The sequence below is a fragment of the Dendrobates tinctorius genome, unplaced genomic scaffold, assembly GCF_039654945.1.
Source record: "Dendrobates tinctorius isolate UK_male_01 unplaced genomic scaffold, ASM3965494v1 ptg000073l, whole genome shotgun sequence".
Classification (NCBI taxonomy): Eukaryota; Metazoa; Chordata; class Amphibia; order Anura; family Dendrobatidae; genus Dendrobates; species Dendrobates tinctorius.
Window position 1 is genome coordinate 31,919,472 of NW_027361741.1, and position 17,835 is coordinate 31,937,306.

The window sequence follows — 17,835 nt, forward strand, 5'->3', positions numbered from 1 at the left end:
CAATACTTTAGCTTCCTTATATTATTCATTTTATTGATGTGTCCATATTTGCTTATGGTGTCAGCCTTATGCCTACTTGTGCACTTTTTGTGCTAACACATTACATGGTTTTACACTGGCTATATAAGTGTTAAGTGGATTATTACTTACCCCTGACATTTTTATGTCTACATTTGCAATCGTGGACTTAAGGTTTGTTTATTTCTCATATTTCTCTAATAATTTTTCTCACTTACATGAGCGAATGAGATGCCGCTTACATGTTTGATGTTGTCTTTCTCTTACTCAGCTGCTGTCTTGATCTCGAAGTTTAATCCATTTTTGTTACCTGTATGATTTATTTTTATTATTTTTTTATATATATTTTGAGATTGCTTAAATGTACTTTGCATTTCTCTGTATGTATATCAGCTGGATGAGAGCAAGTAACATGTTTTGTGCACTAAAAACTTTATTTTATTTTCAGAATACCCATACTCTCTGCATAACTATAAAACAATTAGTATTTTCATACATGCCATTCCAATCTTATTTTTTATTTATTTTTTGGATAAGAAACACGCATTTATTATATCTATATGTACCTATTCTGACAAAAGAGTTTGACTTCTGCCAGACAAGCGCATGTGCATAAGTTCACTGCTGAGATATATGGCACGCCCACCAGGGCTGTGGGGTACTCGGAACCGGGTCTGACAGTCTTTCGGGTAAATTACAGGGCCGTGACCCAACTCCGTGGCCCTGGCTGTGCCACACAATGGGGAATATGTATATGGGATTTAACGTGATGCCACCTGTGGTGTTCCACAATGGATGGCCGACGCTGCTAAAGGAGTCCTCTGGGGCTGGTGGTGATGCAGCTGGGATGGTTCTGCTCCCCACAGGAGGAGCAGGGCCCCGCGACTACCGAATCTGTTTTTGTCAAGCTTCGTGTACCTTGTGGTTCAGGGCTCAGGGCACAAGAGATCACTGGAGGGCACAAGCACTGTCGTTTTCTTTTCCTTTACTTGATGGTTCATAGTACAGACCAGGGCACTGGTAACAGATCGTGAAGGAGAGCCGGGCAGCCTGGGAGCAATTTTGGATACACCTGGCCAGGTAGGTATGGAGGCCTTCCTTCTGCGCTGTCCTCTTTTGTTCCTCACTGCCTAACAGCTCACCCTCATGCTGCTGTCGCTTTCTGTTTTAAAAACAAACCGTTGCCCGCATGGCAGGCAGCTCAAGCCTATCACAGGTGCCGCACCTTTGTGTTGGCTCCATGCTCTGGTATGCTGCTGTGCCTCTGGGCATTAGATTGGGCCAGGAGACCTGCAGTCCCCTGCTCTCTGTATTTAGCTGCTGGGACTTCAGTACCCGCGCAACCATGGACTCCGGTATCCGTTTCCTAGCGCTCAGCTCTGGGGCGAGTTAAACACAGCTCCACTCCCCAGGTTCTGCTTGACTTCTCTCCTACTGACACCTGGTAAGGGGACCCCTCCTTGCTTCCAGACATGGCAGTAGTCCCTGTGAGGGAGGCAATGCCACTGTGGCAATCGGACTCCTGGGGTGCCACCTTCCTCCTTAGTGAAATTCAGTACTCCCGAACTGAGGAAATATAAACATATTAACAAGTGAGCAATCATAAATATTTACAAGATTTCAAAAATTAAAATTACAAAAACCAAAGCTCAAAAATAGTCCTGGTGACGATTAGTCAATGGGTCATTGTCCATTGTTCATTACTGAGCCAGGTTGGTAACTATACAAGCATTGTCCTGGTCACAACGAATCCAGCAGTGACCCAATCGTCCATTAAATCAAGTAAAATAGGATTGCTCCAGAGTTCTTACAGAGTTTCTGTAGGCTCATATGCTTGACAGTTACGTACTTACTAGTGTTGAGCATTTCGATACTGCAAATATCGGGTATCGGCCGATATTCGCTGTATCGGAATTCCGATACCGAGTACCGATATTTTTTCAATATCGGATATCGGAATCGGAAGTTCCCATAATGCAATGAGCCACTGTTGTGGCTCTGATTGGCTGCCGAAATGACGTCATCATGATGCGCGGTCCGTGCGCATCATGATGCGCCGCCAGTTTTGGCCTTCCGGGGGGTCTGTGCCGACTGCCCGGGGGTATGTACCGGCATGCCTGGGGGTCTGTGCGGCCTGCCGGGGGTCTGTACGGGCCTGCCGGGGGGCTGTGCCGGCCTGCCGCTGGTCTGTGCCGACTGTAAGGGGGTCTGTGCCAACTGCCCGGGCGATGCCTGCTACCATGACAGTCATTGACACATTAGCCAATGATGGGACAGTAGTAGTCCCATCATCCGGCTAATGTGTTGAATGTAAAAAAAAAAACATACTACATACATGCTACATGCTACATACATACTACATATATACTACATGCATGCAACATGCATACTACATATATACAGCATACATACATACATACTACATATATACCACATGCATGCAACATGCATACTACATATATACTACATGCATGCCACATACATACAGTGGGGCAAAAAAGTATTTAGTCAGTCAGCAATAGTGCAAGTTCCACCACTTAAAAAGATGAGAGGCGTCTGTAATTTACATCATAGGTAGACCTCAACTATGGGAGACAAACTGAGAAAAAAAAATCCAGAAAATCACATTGTCTGTTTTTTTTCATTTTATATGCATATTATGGTGGAAAATAAGTATTTGGTCAGAAATAAAATTTCATCTCAATACTTTGTGATATATCCTTTGTTGGCAATGACAGAGGTCAAACGTTTTCTGTAAGTCTTCACAAGGTTGCCACACACTGTTGTTGGTATGTTGGCCCATTCCTCCATGCAGATCTCCTCTAGAGCAGTGATGTTTTTGGCTTTTCGCTTGGCAACACGGACTTTCAACTCCCTCCAAAGGTTTTCTATAGGGTTGAGATCTGGAGACTGGCTAGGCCACTCCAGGACCTTGAAATGCTTCTTACGAAGCCACTCCTTCGTTGCCCTGGCGGTGTGCTTTGGATCATTGTCATGTTGAAAGACCCAGCCACGTTTCATCATCAATGCCCTTGCTGATGGAAGGAGGTTTGCACTCAAAATCTCACGATACATGGCCCCATTCATTCTTTCATGTACCCGGATCAGTCGTCCTGGCCCCTTTGCAGAGAAACAGCCCCAAAGCATGATGTTTCCACCACCATGCTTTACAGTAGGTATGGTGTTTGATGGATGCAACTCAGTATTCTTTTTCCTCCAAACACGACAAGTTGTGTTTCTACCAAACAGTTCCAGTTTGGTTTCATCAGACCATAGGACATTCTCCCAAAACTCCTCTGGATCATCCAAATGCTCTCTAGCAAACTTCAGACGGGCCCGGACATGTACAGGCTTAAGCAGTGGGACACGTCTGGCACTGCAGGATCTGAGTCCATGGTGGCGTAGTGTGTTACTTATGGTAGGCCTTGTTACATTGGTCCCAGCTCTCTGCAGTTCATTCACTAGGTCCCCCCGCGTGGTTCTGGGATTTTTGCTCACCGTTCTTGTGATCAGTCTGACCCCACGGGGTGGGATTTTGCGTGGAGCACCAGATCGAGGGAGATTATCAGTGGTCTTGTATGTCTTCCATTTTCTAATTATTGCTCCCACAGTTGATTTCTTCACTCCAAGCGGGTTGGCTATTGCAGATTCAGTCTTCCCAGCCTGGTGCAGGGCTACAATTTTGTTTCTGGTGTCCATTGACAGCTCTTTGGTCTTCACCATACTGGAGTTTGGAGTCAGACTGTTTGAGGGTGTGCACAGGTGTCTTTTTATACTGATAACAAGTTTAAACAGGTGCCATTACTACAGGTAATGAGTGGAGGAAAGAGGAGACTCTTAAAGAAGAAGTTACAGGTCTGTGAGCCAGAAATCTTGATTGCTTGTTTCTGACCAAATACTTATTTTCCACCATAATATGCAAATAAAATGAAAAAAAAAACAGACAATGTGATTTTCTGGATTTTTTTTTCTCAGTTTGTCTCCCATAGTTGAGGTCTACCTATGATGTAAATTACAGACGCCTCTCATCTTTTTAAGTGGTGGAACTTGCACTATTGCTGACTGACTAAATACTTTTTTGCCCCACTGTATATACTACATGCATGCAACATACATACTACATATATACCAGATATATACTACATGCATCCAACATACATATATACAACATGCATACTACATATATACCACATGCATGCAACATACATACTACACATATACTACATGCATACAAAATGCATACTACATATATACCACATATATACTACATGCATGCAACATACATACTACATATATACTACATGCATGCAACATGCATACTACATATATACCACATATATACTACATGCATGCAACATACATATATACTACATGCAAAATACATACTACATATATACCACATATATACTACATGCATGCAACATACATATATACTATATGCAACATGCATACTACATATATACTACATGCGTGCAACATACATACTACATATATACTACATGCATACTACATATATACCACATGCATGCAACATACATATATACAACATATATACTACATGCATGCAACATGCATACTACATATATACCACATATATACTACATGCATGCAACATACATATATACTACATGCAACATACATACTACATATATACCACATATATACTGCATGCATGCAACATACATACATACAACACACATACTACATGCATGCAATATGCATACTACATATATACCACATATATACTACATGCATGCAACATACATATATACTACATATATACTACATGCAACATGCATACTACATATATACTACATGCATGCAACATACATACTACATATATACCACATGCATGCAACATGCATACTACATATATACCACATATATACTACATGCATGCAACATACATACATACAACATATATACTACATGCATGCAACATGCATACTACATATACAACATATATACTACATGCATGCAATATACATATATACAATATATATACTACATGCAACATACATACTACATATATACCACATGCATGCAACATGCATACTACATATATACTACATGCATGCAACATACATATATACTACATGCATGTAACATACATATATACCACATGCATACTACATATATACTACATATATACCACATGCATGCAACATGCATACTACATATATACCACATATATACTACATGCATGCAACATACATATATACTACATGCAACATGCATACTACATATATACTACATGCATGCAACATACATACATATTACATATATACCACATGCATGCAACATGCATACTACATATATACCACATATATACTACATGCATGCAACATACATACATACAACATATATACTACATGCATGCAACATGCATACTACATATATACAACATATATACTACATGCATGCAACATACATATATACTGCATATATACTACATGCAACATACATACTACATACATACTTGTTGTGAGTTCATTTTCCCCTTCACCGTCGATGTCCGATGAACTCCCTCTTCTGGTGAAGGAAGGTAGTGAGGCTGATTACCAAACACCTGATCTGGTAGATGATGACTGGGTAACAGGAACGTCTGACTGGATATAAGGCAGCCGACGCCCTTCTGAGTCGCTGGTGATTTCTCTGCTGGATTCTTGGAGACCAGTCTGATTCCTGCTTCCCAAAGATAAGTTTTTGCTCTGCTATTGAACTTATTAGTTTTGTTTTGTTTACCCTGTTTTTTTGGCGTTCAGCCATCCCTGGTCGGGGGTGTGCTGAGTTCCATTTTTGTCTCTGATCAGTTTGTCTTTTTGCTCTGTCTTCAGAATTTACCTGAGTGCTGATATAGTCTTTTTGAAGTCCTAGCAACTTCAGGGCCTGTTTTTCCTATCAGACGGTTGGGACATTTTTTGGTAGGGTTTTTTATGGATTGCAGACAGCAGCTTTTCTATCCTGTCCTTTTTAGTTAGCTTGGGCCCCATCGTTTGCTCAACCTATCTTTCTATCTGTGTTAGTGTTTTCATCTTGCTTCACCGTCATTATATGTTGGGGGCTGCCTATTGCTTTGGGGTCTGCTCTGGGGCAGTTTAGATTTCCCCTTTCTTTCTTTAGGCCTATTTAGTTCTCCAGCTGTGATCGAGGGGTCTAGGGCATCGTAGGAACCCCCCACGGCTACTGTTAGTTGCTGTGGATAGGATCAGGGGTCTGCAATCCGATAGCTAACAACCTCTCCGGTTTTCTGGACTTAGCTTGTATTTTTGTTTTTTTTCTCCTTCAGTGACTCATTCATAACACATACTACATATATACCACATGCATGCACCCTGCATACTACATATATACTACATATATACTACATGCATGCAACATACTACATATATACCACATGCATGCAACATGCATACTACATATATACTACATGCATGCAACATACATATATACTACATACAATACATTCATACAATACATACATATAGACATACAGTACATGTAACATAGAGTACATACTCACCATCACTTGTCACTTTGATCCCTGAAGCCATTGTCATCTGTGGAATAAATATTAAAATAACAAACCACCAATATACTTACCCCTGATCCGCAGAAGTCCACGAGTGTCCCACGACGATCTTGCGTGGAGAACAGCAGCATCAGCTGATGCTACCGTTCTCTAAGGGCTCCAGGAATCCAATGACGGGAGATAGGTATCCTTCCGCACTGTATTCCTCCACCACTATAAAAAAAAGTCCCTTGTCTCACTTTATGGCAAAAGCTGTGTGGGAAATTTCTCACACAGCAATGCCATAAAATGAGACTAGGGACTTTTTTTTACAGTGGCGGAGGAATACAGTGCGGAAGGATACCTACCTCCCGTCATTGGTTTCCTGGAGCCCGTAGAGAACGGTAGCATCAGCTGTTGCTGCTGTTCTCCACGCAAGATCGTCGTGGGACACTCGTGGACTTCTGCGGATCAGAAGTAAGTATATTGGTGGTTTGTTATTTTAATATTTTTTCCACAGATGACAATGACTTCGGGGATCAAAGTGACAAGTGATGGTGAGTATGTACTCTATGTTATATGTACTGTATGTCTATATGTATGTATTGTATGAATGTATTGTTTGTAGTATATATGTATGTTGCATGCATGTAGTATATATTTAGTATATATGTTGCATGCATGTGGTATATATGTAGTATGTATGTTGCATGCATGTAGTATATATGTATGTTGCATGCATGTAGTATATATGTAGTATGCATGTTGCATGCATGTGGTATATATCCAGTATGCATGTAGTATGTAAGTTGCATGTAGTATATATGTAGTACATATGTATGTTGCATGCATGTAGTATATATGTGGTATATATGTAGTATGCATGTTGCATGCATGTGGTATATATGATGTATATATGTATGTTGCATGCATGTGGTATATATGTAGTATGCATGTAGTATATATGTGGTATACATGTAGTTTGTATGTATGTTGCATGCATGTAGTATATATGTAGTATGCATGTTGCATGCATGTAGTATATATGTAGTATGTATGTTGCATGTGGAATATATGTAGTATATATGTATGTTGCATGCATGTAGTATATATGTGGTATATATGTAGTATGCATGTTGCATGCGTGTAGTATATATGTTGTATATATGTATGTTGCATGCATGTGGTATATATGTAGTATGCATGCAGTATATATGTAGTATGTAAGTATGTTGCATGCATGCACTATATATGTAGTATGTATGTTGCATGTAGTATATATGTAGTATATATGTATGTTGCATGCATTTAGTATATATGTAGTACGTATGTTGCATGTAGTATATATGTATGTTGCATGCATGTAGTATATATGTTGTATATATGTAGTATGCATGTTTCATGCATGTAGTATATATGTTGTATGTATGTTGCATGCATGTAGTATATATGTTGTATATATGTAGTATGTATGTTGCATGCATGCATGTAGTATATATGTAGTATGCATGTTGCATGTAGTATATATGTATGTTGCATGCATGTAGTATATATGTGGTATATATGTAGTATGCATGTTGCATGCATGTGGTATATATGTAGTATGTATGTATGTTGCATGCATGTAGTATATATGTAGTATGCATGTTGCATGTAGTATAAGTATGTTGCATACATGTAGTATATATGTAGTATGCATGTAGTATGCATGTTGCATGTAGTATATATGTAGTATATATGTATGTTGCTTGCATGTAGTATATATGTGGTATATAAGTATGTTGCATGCATGTAGTATATATGTGGTATATATGTATTATGCATGTTGCATGCATGTAGTATATATGTAGTATGCATGTTGCATGTAGTATATATGTAGTATGTATGTAGCATGCATGTAGTATATATGTAGTATGTATGTAGCATGCATGTAGTATATATGTAGTATGCATGTAGCATGCATGCAGTATATATGTAGTATGTATGTTGCATGCATGTAGTATATATGTAGTATGCATGTTGCATGTATGTAGTATGTATGTAGCATGTATGTAGTATGTATGTTGCATGTATGTAGTATGGTTTTTTTTTTTGTACATTCAACACATTAGCCGGATGATGGGACTACTACTGTCCCATCATTGGCTAATGTGTAAATCACCGTCATGGTAGCAGGCATCGCCCGATGGGACTTGTAGTCCCATCGGACGATCCTGCACAGACCCCCGGACAGTCGATACAGACCACCGACAGGCTGGCACAGCCCCCCAGCAGGCCGGTACAGACCCCCGCAGCCTGCACAGACCCCCGGACAGTCGGTACAGGCCACTGGCAGGCCGGCACAGCCCCCCGGCAGGCCGGTACAGAACCCCGGCAGTCGGCACAGACCCCCGGGCAGTCGGTACAGACCCCCGGCAGGCCGGTACAGACCCCCGCAGTCCACACAGACCCCCGGGCAGTCCACACAGACCCCCGGCAGGCCGGCACAGACCCCCGGAAGGTCCGTGCATACCCCCAAGAGGCTGTACAAGGACAGAAAAGGTTTTTTCTTATTCCGATACCAGAAGTCCCATAGACTTGAATGGGACTTCCGGTATCGGAATCAGCGATACCCGATACTTTTTTCGTATCGGGCCGATACCATCCGATCCGATATTTTAGGGTATCGGATGGTATCGCTCAACACTAGTACTTACATTACATATTTACATATCTTATTTGCACAATCTACTTACTGTACATGCGGTACCTTACGGGGATTTGACTTAGGGTACTACGGGTAGACCTTCATAGCACTGGTACTGGTGTAGTGCGCTCTCTATTGGCTGCGCTACAGGTGACTACATAGCACGAGTATACCTGATGTTCTACGACCACTGATGCTCACAGTGGGCATGACAGATTCACTGCTGGCAGGAGGTGGATTCTCCGGCTCCGCTGCTGGTGTGGCATCTGATGCTTGAGCCCGCTGGTCTTCAGGATGGTCTTGAGTCGCATCTCTTTCTGGCCCTACTAGCTGGGGAAAGGTCAAAATGGACATGACTATGGCCTGGTTCACCCTTGTTCAATTTGGAGGGGACTCGCCGAGTACTGTGCTGATCTTTTCCTTCACCTCTTCAACTGGCTGAGGAATGTATTGGTATTCAATCCTTTCCTCTAGTTGGTCAGGGCATGGTTTTAGATGATCCCTTGACACTGCCACTGAGCTTTCTCCTCCATCTTTACTGATGATACTCACCTTGGTGTTATCAAAGTCTGAAGGTAAAGCGGTGTATGGCTCAGCCTCCCACTGGTCATCTAGTTTGTGAACTTGTATCTTCCTTTTGAGTACCTGTTCTCCAGGTGACAAGGGAACTGCAGGGGCGTGCTGATTATAATTTCTTTCCTGCCTCTGTCTTGCCTGGGACAAACTTTTCTCTACACATTCTTGCACCTTGTGATATTGTTGCAGCCGCTCCGTATCCCAGTCTGGATCTGGTGATGTTGTCTCAGGTGTTAAAACTCCCATGTCCAAGTCAATGGGTAACTTGCCAGGTCTTGCCCTTATCAGGTAGGAGGGTGTACAGTTGGTGGAATTCACCATGATGTGGTTATATAAGTCTACCAAATCCATTAACTTTTCTGGCCACAGGCTACGCTCTTCCAGGGGCAGAGTCTTCAACAGGTCTATTACTACCTGGTTCATCTTCTCGCATAACCCGTTGGTCTGGGGATGATACGGTGTGGTTCTTATTTTCTTGCAGCCATACAGGTTACAGAACTACTGGAACACTTCTACTTCGAAGGCTGGGCCTTGGTTGGTAAGCACTTGTTCAGGGTAACCGTGCGGTTGACAAAAGTGTTGATGAAATGCTTTGGCTGCCGTCTTCGCCATCTGATCCTTCACTGGTACTACTACCAGGAACCGGGAGTAGTGGTCTACTACAGTATGGTGAGAGCGTAGACATAGCCTGACCGTCTTGGGGCCAGCTTCATGTGGTCAAAGGCTACCAGCTCAAGTGGTTGTTTGGTGACTATGGTCTGTAGGGGAGCCCTCTGGCTATCACGATCTTTCCATCTCAGGTTGCATGGACCATATTCTCGACACCAATTCTTGATTGCTTTCTTCATGCCAGCCCACCAGCCCAGTTGAATCGCTCACGTAGCAGGACTTCCAAATTCTTCCACCCAAAGTGTCCTGCTCCATTGTGGTACGCTTCTAAGACCATTGGTGCATCCCGCTTCGGGACTACCACCTGCCAGACCAGTTCATGGGGTCGGGAGTTGACGCTTCTCTGACACAGCTTTCCCTTATAGATGAAAAGCTTGCCCTTCTCCTTCCACAACTGTTGGGTTTCTTGTGTAGCTTCTGGACGAGGGTTTGAATCAGCTTGTGTCAGCAATTCCTTTACTAGGCGGACTGCCGGATCGCTGTCCTGCGTTTCTGCCCATCCATGGTTTGGCAATGGGTTAATCCTTGCCTCTTGCACAGCATGGTGCTTGTCCCTCATGCAGTGGGAGCACTGGGCCTCACCAGGGCAGTGGAAGGCTGGTAACTCGATTTCTTCGAGTTCCTCCGGGTCTTCTCCCCCATCCAGCAAGTTGGGCATCCTGGACAGCACATCAGCATTAGCATTTTTATGTCCCGCCCAGTATTTTATGGTAAACTCGTAGTTGGACAGCTGAACCATCCATCACTGCTCCAACGCACCTAGCTTTGCCATTTCAAGGTGGGTCAGAGGATTATTATCCGTATAAATGGTAAACTTCGCTGAAGCCAGGTAGTGCTTGAAGCACTCCGTTACTGCCCAGACTATCTTGAGAAACTCCAATTTAAAGGAACTATAGTTGTTGGGGTTCCTTACCGTGGGATAAAGCTTCCTGCTGTTGTAGGAAATCACTCTCTCTGCTTTGTTGTACCTGGGACAGCACTGCTCCCAATCCCACGTTGCTGGCATCCGTTTAGAGTATAAAGGGTTGGCCATAGTCAGGGTAGGCCAGGACTTTGTTTCCCGTAAGAGCCACCTTCAACTGAATGAAGGATTCTTCTTCTCTTTTACTCCACTCGAACAGAGGATTCAGGTTATTGGCTTTCTTGGACTTGCCTATTAAGAGGTCCTGCATGGGTGCTGCTATCTTGGTGAAGCCCTTTATGAATCTCCTGTAGTAACATACCAGCCCGAGGAACTGCCACACTTCCTTGATATTGGAGGGTCTTGGCCAGTCCTTGATCATTGTGACTTTTTCAAGGTCTGGTGTTACACCTTCGGCGCTTACCACGTGACATAGGTACCGCACCTTGTGCTTCAACAGGTGGCACTTGGAAGGCTTTACTTTAAGGCCAAAACTGGAAAAGACCTCAAACATCGTGGCCAGGTGCTCCAGGTAGTCTTTGTACATCTTTGAGTAGACGATGACATTGTCCAGATACAACAAAATGGTTTCAAAGTTTTTATGTCCTAGGCAGCATTCCATTAACCGCTGGAACATTTCCGGTGCATTGCATAGCCTGAATGGCATGCAGTTTAACTCGCAGAGGCCCATTAGTGTCCTAAACCCTGTCTTCTCTCTGTCTGCTTTTCCACGGGATCCTGCTAACACCCACTGTTGAGATCTAAACTGGAGAAATAGTTAGCGGATCTCAGTGCAGCTAATAATTCCTCAATTTGTGGTAACGGGTAGGCATCTGTATGTGTAATGCGGTTAATCTGCCTGTAGTCAACACACATCCTCATTGTACCATCTTTCTTTCTAACGAGGACTAACGGAGCTGCCCAGGGGCTACAACTATCTCTGATTACCACAGGCTCCTTCATCTCCCGTAAAATACCCTTGGCACATTGATAATGAGCTGGAGGTGCAGGCCAGTATTTCTCTTTAATGATCTCGAGTGGGGATATGGTGTTGGACTTCTATTACCTGCCCAAAGTCTAGAGGGTGTTTTCTAAAGACCTGCTCATATTCTTGAACCACCCAGTAAACTCCGTGCTTTTGGTGTGAAGGGGTGGAGTCAGTACCTACTGTATGTGTAGCTTCTGACACCAATCCTCCAGCTGCCCCTCAGGGCCATTGTCCTCTCCCTGGTCGGACGAAAGCAAGGGTTCCACAGCCTTTATTGCATTATTACTGACAGTGAACAGCTTAGCAAGGGTGGCATAATGGGGTGAATGGACCTTTCTCCCCACAATTCAGGATGCGTATCGTTACCCTCCCTTTGTGGACATTGACTATACCTCTGGCTGTCAGGATGGTGTGTCTACTATCAGAGTACACGAGTTCTACCAGGGCCTGGTAATCTTGACCCCTGAGGCCTATTGCTGCCTAACACCAAATCAACATTTCACTCCTAGGGGGTATTGCAATGGGAAATAGATCGCTTACTCTGATACTGCAGACTTCTCCACCAGACAGCTCTACCTGTTGTCTCTGCATCAGGCTCTGATTTCCTTTTGCAGGACATGCTGCTGACTGGAACTTCCGGTCTCAGCTTCATGTTGCAACAAAACAATAAATTCTTCAAGAGAATTCTCTATTACTTTGGTGATTAGAGTGATCATAGGATGGCATTCTCGTCTGTTAATATCAACTATAATCAAACCTTGCGACTGAAATTCTACTCGGCCAACCTTGTTGGTCACCTCCATATACCCCACCTGAGGCAAGGGCTGACCATTGCTGGCAAAGATGATAAAGTGTTCATCTGGGCTGCAAATAATGTCTGAATCAGCCCAATACCGTTTAAAAAAGATATATGGCATTGTTGTCACCTGGGAGCCCGTGTCGAGTAGAGCATTCATCGGGAAACCATCCATCACCACTGGGAGGACCAGTGGTCCCCTGACATACTTGCCTCGCCACTGTTGCGGGCCTAGTTGTCTTACTCCCGGGGGTTGGCCCGCTGCCCCCCGGGGCTGCTTGTTTAAATTAAAGAATTTTGTGATGTGCCCCGCCTTGTTGCAGTGGCGACAGATGGGCCGTCTGTCCTGGTTGTAGCAATTGTCTCTCCCTCTGGTTGGTGGGATTCTTCTCTGCCATTGCCATGGGATGTCATCTGGACTGGAGGCCAGCTGGATCTTCTCCTTTGGGGACACTTGCATGGACTGCATGGTTTTGGTTAGTGCAGCCACACTTTTGGTCAGCTCCTGGACCTGGAGATGTAGGCCTGCAGAGGAGTCATTATCTAGGGTCTGCACATCGGCCTTCATGGGTGCCAGAGAAAGGACGCCACCTCCTGATGGTATGTGATAGCTGGGCACTGGAGGGATGCAGTGCCACTTGGGGTGGGTTCTCACAGCACCCAGATGGCCCAGTCTTTAAATCATGTGAAGTCCAGGTCAGTGTTTTGCAGGGCCATAATGCGCAGCTGTGTCCGGTGAGTGGTAGACAGGATCCCCTCAGTAAACTGTTCAGTTAGCAATCTGTCCTCGTCTCGCACTCTGTAGGGGTTTACCTGTTTAATGGCCTGCAGAGCCTCTTGCAGGTTTAGGGCATAGTGCCGTACACTGTCCTGCGCTCTTTGTTTGCACACGTATAATTTAATTTTAATCTCCGCTGCTGTTTGGTTGTCAAAAGTATCCTACAGCCGGGCCAGGATTTGCCTAACAGTCATTTTGCTGGTGTCCAGCCAGGACTTCGCCTCTCTCTGGGCCGCATCGGTTAGCCGGCCAATAAGGATGCTGACTTTTTGGCTTTCTGACAGGGGGTACACTTCGAATAAACTATGCAGTCTCTCCCCAAGGTCGCTCAGGGTGTGTGACTCCACTGAGTACTGAAGTAGCCAGGCCGCCCCTGGAATATATGGCATGGATAAAGGCATTACGATGGCTGCAGATGCACCCGCCAATGGATCCTCACCTAGATTGGGCATCTCCTTCCCTCCATAATAACCTCAGCCAGGCTTTGGGTATCGTTACCATAGTAAGTGGCTGCTCCGCAGGCGGGATGGATTGAGCTCCCAGGGGTTTCCAAGTCGGGGTCTCCTGCTTTCTGCACACCATGTGACGCAGTAATTGCAGCTATTACACAGCTCAATAAAGTCTATCGCACACAGTACCCGGTAATACCAGGCTACGAAATCCTGTTTGTGACACCAAAATGGCATGCCCACAAGGGCCGTGGGGTACTCGGAACTGGGTCAGACATTTCTTTGGGGAAGTCACGGGGCCATGACCCAACTCCATGGCTCTGGCTGTGCCGTAAAATGGGGAATATGTATATGAGATTTAATATGACGCCAACTGTGGTGTTCAGCAACGGATGGCCGATGCTGCTAAAGGAGACCACTGGGGCTGATGGTGACGCAGCTGGGATGGTTCTGCTCCGCACAGGTGGAGCGGGGCCCCAGGGCTACCAGTTCTGTTTGTTAGGCTTCATATACTTTGTGGAGCAGGACTCAAGGCGCATGAGATCACTGGAGGACACAAGGACAGTAGTTTTCTTTTCCTTTACTTGATGGTTGATAGTACAGACTGGGGCACTGGTAACAGATCGTGATCAGGGCCGGCGCTAGGGGCAGGCAGACCAGGCAGGTGCCTAGGGCTCCCGCTCCCCCAGGGGCCCCCAGCTAGCGGAACATCATGGAGCCGCTATGGGGCCCCTGTGAGGCAGGGGGCCCCGCCTGCCCCCAGTGCCGACTCCCGCCGCCGCATTGAACTATACCGGCATCATAGACGCTGGTATAGTTCACCGCAATGATGGAGGAGAGGGCATTAGCTGACGCTCCCTCTCCCATCATTCCCCGCTCTGCCTCTTAAAGACAGCGGGTGCGCGATGACGTCATATCATCACGCGCTCACTGTGTGCCAGGCAGTGTAGGCTGAGCCAGGAGCTGGGACCAGCACGGGAGCGAGGAGAAGAGGTAAAGAGTGTGTGTGTTTTTTTTTTGTTTTGTTTTGTTTTGTTTTTTTTAATCACTGTGAGTACTGGACTGTGGGGCCACTCTCGGGGGGGGGGCTATATACCAAGCTGGGCTGTATACCACGCTGGGCTCTATACCACGCTATATACCATGCCGGTTTCTATACCACGCTATGTACCATGCTGGGCTGTATACTATGCTGTATACCACGCTATATACCATGCTGGGCTGTATACCACGCTGCATACCACGCTATATATCATGCTTGGCTCTATACCACGCTATATATCATGCTGGGCTCTATACCACGCTATATACCATGCTGGGCTCTATACCACGCTATATACCATGCTGGGCTCTATAGCACGCTGTGTACCATGTTGGGCTCTATACCACGCTGTGTACCATGCTGGGCTATATACCACGCTGTGTACCATGCTGGGCTATATACCACGCTGTGTACCATGCTGGGCTCTATACCACGCTGTGTACCATGCTGGGCTATATACCACGCTGTGTACCATGCTGGGCTATATACCACGCTGTGTACCATGCTGGGCTCTATACCACGCTATATACCATGCTGGGCTCTATACCACGCTGTGTACCATGCTGGGCTCTATACCACGCTGTGTACCATGCTGGGCTCTATACCACGCTGTGTACCATGCTGGGCTATATACCACGCTGTGTACCATGCTGGGCTATATACCACACTGTGTACCATGCTGGGCTCTATACCACGCTGTGTACCATGCTGGGCTCTATACCACGCTGTGTATCATGCTGGGCTCTATACCACGCTGTGTACCATGCTGGGCTCTATACCACGCTGTGTACCATGCTGGGCTATATACCACGCTGTGTACCATGCTGGGCTATATACCACGCTGTGTACCATGCTGGGCTATATACCACGCTTTGTACCATGCTGGGCTATATACCATGCTAGGCTATATACCATGCTGGGCTGTATATCATGTTATATACCATGCTGGGCTGTATATCATGCTGTATACCATGCTGGGCTGTATACCATGTGGTGCTGGGCTATATAATATGCGGCTGTGTTATATACCATGGGGAGTACATTTTTCATTATATTCTATGGGGGAGGCTGTTATATAATATGGGGGGCTACATTATATTCTATGGGGGGCTGTATTATATTTATTCTATTGGGGTGATTGCATCATACTCTGAGGGGGCTACATTATACTATATGAGGAGGCTACATTGTATTCTATGGGGGGCTGCATTATATTGTATGGGGGCTTCATTATACTATGAGGGGGCTACATTATATTCTGTAGGGGCTGCATTATACTGTATATGAGGAGGGCTACATTGTATTTTATGGAGGGGCTACATTATACTATACAAGGGGCTGCATTATACTCTGAGGGGGTTGCATATATTCTATGGAGGGGCTGCATTATACTATTTTGGGGGGCTGCATTATATTCTATGGGGGGTTACATTATATTGTATGGCGGGTCTGCATTATGCTCTATGGGGTGGCTGCATTACTATATGTGGGCTGCGTTATACTGTATCGAGTACTATGGGGAATACATTATATGAATAACTATGGGGTGCATTATACTATGGGAAGTGAATTGTACTACATGGATGACTATGGCGGTGCATTAAACTATATGGAGGACTATGAGGAGTGTATTATACTATATGGAGGACTGAGCAGTGTATTTTAATATATGGAGGACTATGGGTAGTGTATTATACTATATGGAGGAGTGTATTATACTGTATGGAGGACTATGGGGTGTAAACTGTAGATGTGCTGCTGATAACATGATACTGTGTGGTGATCCATTAGTGATGATCCTGTCCCTAACATCCTCTTTCAGATGGGGGAAAGAGGCCGGGAAACAAGCGTTGAATGACTTCAATATTGTCGATCTCACTCATTTAGCGGCCTGAACTCAGCGCATGTAACTACAACCAAAATGCTTCTGTGTGATGTGCAATATGTTACAGTAGCATTTGGGGCCCCATTTTAAACTTTGCCTAGGGCCCCACTTTGCCTTAAACCGGCCCTGATCGTGATGGAGAGCCGGGCAGCCTGGAAGCAATTTTGGATACACCTGGCCAGGTAGGTATGAAGCCCTTCTGCGCTGTCCTCCCCTTTTTCCTCACTGCCAACAGCTCACCCTCCTTCTGCTAACTGTCTCTTTCTGTTTTAAAAACAAACCGTTGCCTACATGGCAGGCAGCTCAAGCCTATCACAGATGCCACTCCTTTGTGTCAGCTCCAAGCTCTGCTATGTTTCTGTGCCACTGGGTATTAGATTGGGCCAGGAGACCTGCAGTACCCTGCCTTCTGGATTTAGCTGCCGGGACTTCAGTACGAGACTCCAGCATCTGTTTCCTAGCGCACAAATCTGGGGCGAGTTTAATCACAGCTCCACTCCCCAGGTTTTGCTCGACTTCTCTCCTACTGACACCTG

General features: G+C 44.9%; 1 long non-coding RNA gene across 2 annotated transcripts in view; it reads right to left on the reverse strand.

Annotated features, from left to right (window-relative positions):
* Nucleotides 1-440: 440 nt before the first annotated feature.
* Nucleotides 441-17,835, reverse strand: part of LOC141096318 (uncharacterized) — a 79,550-nt gene continuing 62,155 nt past the window's right edge. For both annotated transcript variants that reach the window (XR_012233654.1, XR_012233653.1), the window contains one exon: nucleotides 441-1,584. This is a non-coding gene — a long non-coding RNA (uncharacterized lncRNA). The remainder of the gene's footprint in view (nucleotides 1,585-17,835) is intronic.